Here is an 8,939-nt window from a genome sequence, read left to right as displayed (position 1 = left end):
GAGGGCGGTGGGGCCGAAGTGGGGAGGGTTCTGCCCAAGAAGGCTGGGGGGCCAAGGAACCTCTGAGCTCCCCGACCCAGGCACGTCCCAAGCTTCCTGTTCTTATGACAATACCAGGCTGTTTTAAGGACTGTAGCTCTGTAGTAGAGTTTGAAGTCAGGGATTGTGATGTCTCCAGAAGTTATTTTTTTTTTTTTCGTTGTTGTTGTACAGGATTGTTTTGGCTATCCTGAGGTTTCTGCTTTTCCATATGAAGTTGGGTATCATTCTTTCTAGTTCTTTGAAGAATTTTGCTTGGATTTTGATGGGCATTGTGTTTAATCTGTAGATTGCTTTTGGTCAGATTGCCATTTTTATTATGTTAATTCTACCTACCCAAGAGCGTGGGTCTTCTTCAAAGATTTAAAGTTCTTGTCATACAAGTCTTCCACTTGTTTGGTTAGAGTTACTCTGAGATATTTTATGCTATTTGTGGTTATTGTGAAGGGTGTTGATTCTCTGATTTCTTTCCCAGTCCTTTTATCGTCTGTGTACAGGAGGGCTACTGATTTCTTTGAGTTAATCTTGTATCCTGCTACATTGCTGAAAGTGTTTATGAGTTGTAGAAGCGTTTGGTAGAATTTTTGGGATCACTTACGTAAATTATCATATCATCAGCAAACAGTGAGAGTTTGACTTCTTCTTTTCCAGTTTGTATCCCCTTGATCTCCCTTTGGTGTCTTATTGCACTAGCTAGGACCTCAAGAACGTTATCAAATAGATATGGAGAGAGTGGACAACCTTGTCTTGTTGCTGATTTCTGTGGAATTGCTGGGGGTTTCTTTCTATTTAGTTTGATGTTGGCTATGGGCTTGCTGTATATTGCCTTTATTATGTTTATTCCTTGTATTCCTGCTCTCTCCAAGACATTTATCATGAAGGGAAATTGTATTTTGTCAAAAGCTTTTTCGGCATCTAATGAGATGATCATGTGGTTTTTATTTTTCAGCTCGTATATATGGTGGATTATGTTGACAGATTTTCATATGTTGAACCGTCCCTGCATCTGTGGGATGAAGCCGACTTGATGATGGTTCTGATGTGTTCTTGGATTTGATTTGCTTGTATTTTATTTAGTATTTTTGCATCAATGTTCATGAGTGAGATTGGTCTGCAATTTTCTTTCTTAGTAATGTCTTTCTGTGGTTAGGGTACCAGGGTAATTTTAGCCTTATAAAAAGAGTTTGGCAATGTTTCTTCTGTTTTTGTTGTGTTGAATATTTTGAGGAGTATTGGTGTTATTCTTTGAAAGTCTTGTAGAATTCTGACCTGAAACCATCTGGTCCTGGGCTTTTTTTGTTTGGGAGAATTTGATGACTGTTTCTATTTCTTCAGCAGTTATAAGTATGTTTAATTTGTTTGTCTGGTCTTGATTTAATTTTGGTAAGTGATATTTCTCCAGAAACTTGTCCATTTCCTTTAGGTTTTCCAATTTTGTGGAGTACAGGTTTTTGACATATGACCTGATGATTCTCTGTATTTCCTTCTTGCCTGTTGTTATGTCCCTTCTTTCATTTCTGATTTTGTTAATTTGGATAGTGTCTGTCTGTCTTTTGGTTAGTTTGAATAAAGATTTGTCTATTTTGTTGATTTTCTCAAAGAATCAGCTCTTTGTATCATTGATTCTTTGTATTGTTTCCTTCGTTTCTATTTTGTTGATTTCAGCTCTCACTTTGACTATTTCCTGCCGTTGAGTTCTCTTATATGAGTTTGCTTCTTTTTGTTCTAAAGTTTTGAGTTGTTCTGTTAATTCACTAGTGTGGTATTTTTGCAGTTTCTATATGTAAGCATTTAGTGCTATGAACTTTCCTCTTAACACTGCTTTCATTGTGACCCATAAATTTGTTGTTTGGTCATTTTCATTGAAGTTTAGAAAGTCTTTAATATCTCCCTTTATTTCTTCCTTGACCCATTGATAATTCAGGTGATCATTGTTTAATTCCCATGTGTTTGTGGGCTTTCTGGAATTCATATTGCTGTTGACTTCTAGTTTTATGCCATGGTGATGTGATAAGGAACATTGGGTTGTTCCAAGTTTTTTGTATTTGTTGAGGTGTGTTTTGTTATCAAGTATATGGTCAATTTTTGAGAAGGTTCCATGAGGTTCTGAGAAAAAGGTATATTCTTTTCAGTTTGGATGGAATATTCTATAGATGTCTATTAAGTCCGTTTGGTGGAGATCACTGACTCTGGATCTGGTGGTTGGCTCAATCCTTATCCTCCAGGTTCTGGGACTAGATAGGCTCCCAGGAATGGATTTGCTCCTTGGCTTCTGCTCCTGGTGTAGCTTGTTTCCTTAGGCCCTCTCTGTCCTAGGTGGCCTGTCCAGTCCCACTCCTGTGGAATTTGTTGCCCAAGGTGAAATTCTTGCATCAGGGCAACTTTGGCCTAGGTTACTGGCTTTGACCTAAATCTGTAAATCTTGGTCTGGATTCCCTCCTGCAGAAGTCCCTGGGTTGGAGTTGGACCTGGAGAGGTTTCTGATTCCTAGGCTCCGGTGAGCCTGCACCCACTTTTGGCATAAATATTGCTCTGTTCTTGTTTCTTGTCTTAATGGAGATGTTAATTTTTTTGGTGCTACTTGTAGTAAGGAGCAAGGAGCGGCAGGCTGCGTTCCCACCCAGCTCCCGCACGGCTAGCTTTATATCCGAAATAATTACATGGAAACTGTATTCTTTTAAACACTGCTTGGCCCATTAGCTCTAGCCTCTTACTGACTAACTCTCACATCTTGATTAACCCATATTTAGTAATCTGTGTAGCACCACAAGGTGGCTTACCAGGAAAGATCTTAACCTGCGTCTGTCTCAGAGAGGAGAATTATGGCAAGTGGCTTAACCTTCTTCCCAGCATTCTGTTCTATCTACTCCACCTACCTAATTTTCTGTCCTATCAGGGCCAAGGCAGTTTCTTTATTAACCAATGAAAGTAGCACATAGACCCTCCTCCATCAGCTACTAAGGAAGATGGAAACAGTGCCAATCCTTTATTCTTGTAACCAGTTTTTACATATGGGAATGTGAGATGAAAACTCACTTTTGTTTGATAATGGCAGTAGGAAAGTAATGGGTAAAGCAATGCTTTCAATTTGGGGCAAAACTAAGGATACATGGGTTGCCATGGATTAAACGCATGGGCCACCATGCCTGACTACAATTGTTTCTTCTTTTAAGGATTTTCTGTATTCTTTTTCTTTTTTGTAAAACATACTGTAAGCTGCAGGCTAGAGCAGAAATCTGCTGGGGGTTCCCTGGGAGTGGATGCTGAAGTTGAGCAAAAATTAGATTAAGAGAAATGAAGACAGAAACATAGGATAGACTGGGAGCAGTGAAGGTCAATACCAAACAGCCCTGAGTTTAGTTACTTCTTGCCATCTTTTTGCTGATATTCTTTGCCTTTATTCTAGAGTTTTTAGATATGCTGTTAAGTTACTAGCATGAGATCACTCTAATTTTTTACATAGCCACCAATGCTGTGAACTAGCCTTTGAGAAAAACCTTAATCGTGTCCCAGAAGTTTGGGTATATTGTGTTTTTATTTTTACTCTATTCTAAGAAGTCTTTAATTTCTTTCTTTTGACCCATTTTCATTTTGTAGAGAGTTGTTCATTTTCCATGAGTTAGTAAGATTTCTGTTGTTTTTGTTCTTGACACCCAACTTTAATCCATGGTGACCTAATAGAATTCAAGGTGTTATTTTAATTTTCTTGCATCTATTGAAACTTTCATTCTTACTGAGTATGTGATTAATTTTGGAGAAAGCTCCATGAGGTGCTGAGAAAATTTGTGTGTGTGTGTGTGTGTGTGTGTGTGTGTGTGTGTGTGTGTGTGTGTGTTTGGGTAAACTGTTCTGTATATATCTTTAGGTTCATTTGGTTATGCCATTAAGCAGATCCAGCATTTCTCTGTTTACTTTTGTAACCTGGATGACCTGTCTTTTTGTATGAGTGGGATATTGAAGTTACTAACTATCACTGTGTGAGGGTCAGTATGTGATTTAAGCTGTAACCGTGTTTCCTTTATGAACTTGGGTGCCCTTGTATTTGGTGCACAGTGGAAGGAGATGTTGTAGGAGTTAAAAAAACTGTAGATGAGATTGGTTCGTTGTAATTGGAGAACAGGAGGGACAGTAAACATTCCATTCTTTACCTATGTGGCTGTGGGTTTTCAGGAATAGTCTGCCTTGGGCATTGATGATTGAGACTAATGGGTGGAGTGGTCTAAGAAGTCTGATTCCCTGGCTGATGTGGCTAGTGGATCTCCAGGGTATGCCTTCAGCAATGGATGACTGAGACTTGATTATCATTTTGCCTTGAGAGCATTGCCATAAGCTTGGATGCTTTTGTGGACATTAGATTTTAGCTTATTTTCCTCTGTTATAATCCTGTTATTTTGTCTTAATTAGGGTTTTTGTTGCCTTGAAGTGACACCATGACCACAGCAACTCCTACAATGGAAAACATTTATAATTTCAAAAGTTTAGTTCATTATCATCATGGTGGGGAGCATGGTGGCCTGCAGGTAGACATGGGGCTGGAGAGGGAGCTGAGAGTTCTACTCCCAGGTCAACAAGCAGCAGGAAGTGGTCTGTCTCACTGGGTGTGGCTTGAATATAGGAGACCTCAAAGCTTGCCCTTGAGTAGTTATGCATTTCCTTCAACAAAGCCCTACCTACGCCAAGGCCACACCTTCTAATAGTGCCACTTCCTATGAGCTTATTGGGGCTATTTTTATTCCTACTTTTACTTCCTGGCCCCTATTCCTACTTCAAAAGTCCCCGTAGTCTCTAACAGTCTCAAACTTATTTAAAACTCCAAAGTTCAAAGTCCCTTTTGAGGCTCATTCTATCTTTTTAACTCATGTAAAATCAAAATCATACAGCAAATCTCATACTTCCAACCATATAATGGCACAAGTTATACATTACCATTCTAAAATGGAGGAAAGGGAGCCCAGTGAGAAAATGCCGGACCAAAGCAAAACTGAAAACCAGCTGGGCAAACTTCAAATTCTGCATCTCCATGTCCTGATGTCAAAACTTTCTTCACATCTCTCTCTTTTTCAAAATCTTTGTTCACTTGTACTGGTTCCATGCCATTTTATAGCTTTCCTGGGCAAATGTCCCATGGTTCTGGCCTCTCCAACATCTTGGGGTCTCTAAGGCAACCCTTGCTTCACCTTCACAGCTTCACAGATTGACGTCTCTAGACCTCCATTCAGTGATACACCTGACACATGCCTGGTCTCAGACACTTTCTTTAGTCACAGAGGCAAATTTCATAATCCCTTTCTTCAATTCTTGACTCAAAAACCAGAACCGCAGGGTTGGAGCTTCCTTCTTGCTAGGGCTGGAACATCACCCCATTGTTTATTTACAGCTTCACCAACTTTTTGTTTTCTATAGTTTTCTTTACCTAAGAACAGCCTAAGTTTGGCTGTCCTGAAACATCTTCTGCAGACCAGGCTGGCCTCAAATTCAGAGATCTACATCTCTCTGCCTCTGGATTTTTGGGATTAAAGGCATGAGTGTGTGAGAGCATGCACCACCACACCTGGCTCCAAGCTTTCCTTTAATTCCTTTTCAGTTGAAAAGTTGGAAGTTCAGCTAGGTAGGGTCTTACCCTGAGGTCACTCTCTTTATTTAACCTAAGGCTTTTCTTTAATCTGTTTATTTTTTTGAACACAAGATTCAGCTCTATACTACTTCCTAGTACCCCCATTCCCTTTCAACTGTACATTTTAATATTTTTCCCTGCTCAGCTTACTCCTTTTCATTATAGTTCTACATAAGACTGAATACTAATAGCCTCACAACAGAATCAATACTAGACTCACTTGAAATTTCCTCTGCCAAAGCAATTCAGAACTCTTCAATTTAGCATCCACAGACATTTCAGAGAAGGGAAAAAAGCAGTCACATTCTTCACCAAAATATAAGAATGGTATCTAGGCCACATCTTAATATTATTCTCTTCTGAAGCCTCTTGTGATAGGGTTCACAGTTAAAATCACCGTCAGCATCACTGTTGTTATATCCTCTTACTGGTATGGCCCCATAAACAGCACTTAGAATATTTTATAGCTTTCCTAACCCAGAGTACCAAAGCCCAAATTCCTCCAAACAAAAACATGGTCAGGTCAATTACTGCCAATAGCCCAATCTCCAGTAACCCAGTCTCTGGTACCAACTTCTCTTTTAGTTAGGGTTTCTATTGCTGTGCAGAGAGACACAGTGACTATGGCAACCCTTATAAGGAAAAATATTTAATTTTAACTGACTTCCAGTTTCAGAGATTTAGGCCATTATTGTCATGGTATAATGATGCATGATAGTGTGTGTGCAGACATGGTACTGGAGAAAGAGCTAAGATCATCAGGAAGTGAATGTCTCACTAGACCTGGCTTGAGCATTTGAGTTCTCAAAGCCTACCCTTAGTGGTGCACTTCCTCTAGAAAGACCACACCTCCTAGTAGTACCACTCTCTATAACCCTATGGGGGCCATTTTTATATAAATACTACATCTTTTAAGAATTTGAAAGGTTTAGTTTTTTTTTTTAGATTTATTTTATGCACTGTTTTTGCCATTATGGATGTTTATGTGTGCCTCATGCCTACAGAGATCACAAGAAGTATAACCTCCCCTAGAATAGGAGGTACAGATGGTTGTGAACTACAGTATGGATGCTGGGATTGGAACCTGTGCTCTCTACAAGAGCAGTCGATGCTCTTAACCTTAGAACCACCTCTCCAGCCCCAAGGTTTAGATTTTATGTTTATATTTTTGATTCACTTTTGTATATGATATAGGGCTTCTAAAAACCATTTATAAAAAATACTGGATCTAAAATTGAAATTATTTTTCCCCTCCTTTTTATTAACATTTGCAATTTACATACAGGATAATGGATTTTATTATGACATTTTCATACAGTTATCTCTTTGACTTTGTATTCATTCTATTCTTTTATCTGATCCTGTGTCCCTGTCACTTTGTACCCTTCTGCCTGGTTTCTTTTCTTTCCTCAGATAACTGTACTTTCTACTATCTTATTACACATGTTCCACAGTTCCTCTCCCTTAAACATTTCTCCCCTCTCAGATCTATTTCTAGTCTTTTGATAAACACACGCATGCACACTTTTAAATCTAAGTGCCATATATAAGAGAGAGCATGTAGTGTCTTTCTAACTCTTGCTTATTGCATTTAATATTTAACATGATCTCTGGTTGTTTTTACTTTCATGCAAATGTCATGATTTCAATTTTCTTCACATGTGCATAAAATTCTATTGATTAAACCATTTATTTAAAATTATCATTTTTTCATTAAATGATTTTGATACCCTTCTCCAAAGTTGTTTGGCCATGAATGTATATGTTGACTTGACTCTGTGTGTGTTTATTTGATGATGTATGTTTGTTTTAATTTCTGGGTTTTATATTCTGTCCCATTAATCCATGAGTTTGTGTTTGTGCCATTATTGTAGCGTTTTAATTCCTTTAGTTCATAGTAAGTTTTAAAATCAACAAATTTGCATTCTCCATGTAATCTCAGCAATCAGGAGGCTCAGACAAGAGGGTCAGAAGTTCGAGTCCAGCTTGAGCTACATAATGAGAATCTTAGAAAACAGCAAAAATGTGTTCCATGTAGTCTTGGTTGGCAGTTATATTAACGGCATTTCTGGGTACATTCTAGACTCTTTAAAGTGATTGAGATTTGTTTGTGATCCAGAATGTCATCTTGGTGAACATTCTGCCTTCTTGGAAAAGCATTCACTTTCTTGCCTAATGGGACCTTTGTCATTGTTAATTAGATCATATTGGTTCATAGCTTGTTAAAGTCTCTATTCTGTCTCTTGATTCTCTGCTTATTCAGCAATTATAAAACGATGTTTAAATCTCTGAATTGTCTGTTTTATTTCTTCTTCTATACCATTGAGTTTTTGCATTGTGTATTTTAAAATTTTGTTATTAGGCACAGAAATTTTAGGAATTTTGTGTCTCTATGTGACTTTTTTCTTTAGAGATTCGGTCTCACTATGTAGCCCTGAATGACTTGAAACCCACTGTACTGAGCAGGTTAGCCTTGAACTCACAGAGATATGCCTGCCTCTGACTACCATATGCAACCAGCATTTTTTATCTTTCATAATCTTTGATTAAAAATGTCCTTTTACTTAAGTATTCTGCCTTTAAATTGTTTTTCAATTATGCTAAAATTCAAGTATTTTGTTACAGTTTTGTGTTTGATGATTTTTCAAGTATTTTTTTGGGATAGGGCATGAGGCTAGTAAATTGTGTAGGGAATAATTTAGTAAGAGGAAAAACAAGCCAATGAATATTATTAACACAGTGTAGTCATTATGAGTAGACTGATCGTAATACTTTGGCGGGGCATGAGTATCCGAGGAAATTTATTTCTGGGGATGACAACTGAATCTAAAAGAATAGCTGAAAGATGGCAGCATGGAGAGAATTGGTCAGAGCATGTGCAAGCTGAATGGCAGCAGTACCTGGGAAGCCTAAAACTCTCTAGAATACAGAGAGTGAATAGGTGTGGCCGGATGTGTTAGGAAAGGTTATTGATGCTAGATTATGTAAAGCTTTTTTGTTTATGAGATCTGTTGCTTTAGGTTATTAGTATTTATTTCCTTTGTTAGCTATGTGTTGTAGGAATAACCCAAGAAGACAGAGAATATTGTTGTGATCATTGTAAAATAAGGAATTGAGAGAGTGTAGATATATTTCATAAAAAGCTCTAGGGTAAATAGATAGGAGATAGAATTTTACATTGATTATTTTGACAGCTTCTAATAACTACAATTTTTTTGTATCTAGCATTTTTCCAAGCTGTAAGAAAGTTTGTATTTGACCTTGTATACAATATAGACCTCTTTAA

At 37.9% G+C, this 8,939-nt stretch overlaps 1 protein-coding gene across 1 annotated transcript in view; it reads left to right on the top strand.

The window, feature by feature from the left end:
• Cwf19l2 (CWF19 like cell cycle control factor 2) overlaps positions 1 to 8,939 on the top strand; it is a 78,321-nt gene that overhangs the window by 45,540 nt on the left and 23,842 nt on the right. The window lies entirely within an intron of this gene.

Source organism: Microtus ochrogaster, chromosome 5, assembly GCF_000317375.1.
Source record: "Microtus ochrogaster isolate Prairie Vole_2 chromosome 5, MicOch1.0, whole genome shotgun sequence".
NCBI lineage: Eukaryota > Metazoa > Chordata > Mammalia > Rodentia > Cricetidae > Microtus > Microtus ochrogaster.
The sequence above is the reverse complement of the archived record's forward strand: the minus strand, read 5'-3'. Positions and strand labels throughout refer to the sequence as shown.